The sequence below is a fragment of the Microtus ochrogaster genome, linkage group LG5, assembly GCF_000317375.1.
Source record: "Microtus ochrogaster isolate Prairie Vole_2 linkage group LG5, MicOch1.0, whole genome shotgun sequence".
NCBI classification, from domain to species: Eukaryota; Metazoa; Chordata; class Mammalia; order Rodentia; family Cricetidae; genus Microtus; species Microtus ochrogaster.
Genome location: NC_022031.1, coordinates 18220526 through 18222285, shown reverse-complemented (window position 1 = coordinate 18222285; position 1760 = coordinate 18220526). Strand labels below are relative to the sequence as shown.

The window sequence follows — 1760 nt, the reverse complement described above, 5'->3', positions numbered from 1 at the left end:
CAGCGTGGCTAAGAACTACCACAAGATATGGCTGCAAGAGCAAAGGGTTTAAGACTGACACACAGTTGATTTTTTGGGGGGTGTGGGATGCCGAGGATGGAACCCAGAGACTTTGGCATGCTAGGAAAGCATTCTATCACTGAGCTGTATCTCTAGTCCTATAAAAGTTGGTTTCTTAAAACAACAACCACAAGTTACCCAATGGGAAAGAGTGGAAAAGGGGCTGCTGCCATTCCAGGTGCCTCTGCAAGCTCCAGGACTTCATATACTGGAAGAGTGATTATTTCAGGTCCCACTCACAGGTCCTCCAATGGCTCCCCACTGCACTGGAAATGAGTTCCAACCCACATTCTAGGGTTTATCGCCTCTAAGACCTGCTCTCAATGCTCTTGTCTTCCACAGCCATGACCACCCTGATGCGGTCACACTTCCCTTACTTTTCTCACCGTGCCCAACGTCGGCCTTCACCTATGCTGCTCCCTGACCTCCTGAGGCCCTGCCATTCCTGCTTCGTATCTCTGAGGCCTGGATGAACATTCCCAGGCAAACCCTGGCTACCAAAGCTGCAGCCATCTGAGAACCACGCTCTCTTCCTGCAGGGGCCCACAGCACTGGCTCCATTTGCTGCTGCCTTTAAAGCAACAAATCTTACTGACTGCTTTAAAAACAACAACAACTCAGTTGGGTATGGTGGCACACACTTTCAATCCCAGCACTTAGGAATCAGAGGCAGCTCAGTTTCCATTTGGCTAGTATTATCCTATTTGCTTTGTATTAAAATAGAAATTCCACAGGAGCTGGAACCTTATCTGTATCATTTACCACTGTATCCTGGCCTCTAAAAGAGGACTTACCATTTAGTAAATAAATAAATGAACAAACAAATAATACTTTGTCAACAAATGCACTCGTTGCAAATAAACCTTATGAACTGAGGAATAAATAAACAGTTACTGACAGAATTGAACAAATGAATACACTTCAAAACCTGGAAGGTGCAACTGACCAGTACTCTGATCATCATCTAAGTTCTGTGCCAGCAAACACCTAAATCATTGCTGCCTACCCCAGATCCAGGCCAACATTCAGAACAGCGCCTGATACACCAAAAACAGAGAAGGAGCTGATGAGATGGAGATGGCTCAGCAGGTCAAGGTGCTTGTTGCCAATTCTAGCGGCCTGAGTTCAGTCTCCTAGACTCACATGGCAGGAAGAGAGGATGATTCCTGCAAAGTGTTCTCTGACCTCGACAGGCATGCTGCAGTCTGTGAGTTCATACACACACTTGGTTATAATACATCGGAAAAGAACCAACTGTTTGTTTGAGACAGGGTCTTACTATGAAGCACTGGCTGCCCTGGAACTGCTCTGTAGACCTGGCTGGCTTCGAACTCACAGAGATCTGCCTGAATCTACCTCCTGAGCATTGGGATTGAAGGTGTGGACCACCATGCCTGGCTGTTTTTTTTTTAAAGCAATCAATAAAATTAGTTCCTTTAAAGGCAGTAGTAATTGGAGCCAGTGCCACAGGCACTGTACAAGGACTTGAGGAGATGGCTGAGGGCGGGGTAAATACTATTTAATACATACACTAACACCCCCCCCCCCAAAGCAGAAAGGAGAGCTGTTCAACCTCATCAACAAAAGAAGTGTACACTGAAGTCATGTGATCAAAGGTCTACTCATCAGAATAATGATCTAGTCCACAAAACTTTGGCTGAGAGTTATAGGCACTTAACATGTATGTTTCTATAAATCTT

The 1760-nt window shown here is 45.5% G+C and overlaps 1 protein-coding gene across 2 annotated transcripts in view; it reads right to left on the bottom strand.

The window, feature by feature from the left end:
- Nucleotides 1-1760, bottom strand: part of Pde7a (phosphodiesterase 7A) — a 99704-nt gene that overhangs the window by 40501 nt on the left and 57443 nt on the right. The window lies entirely within an intron of this gene.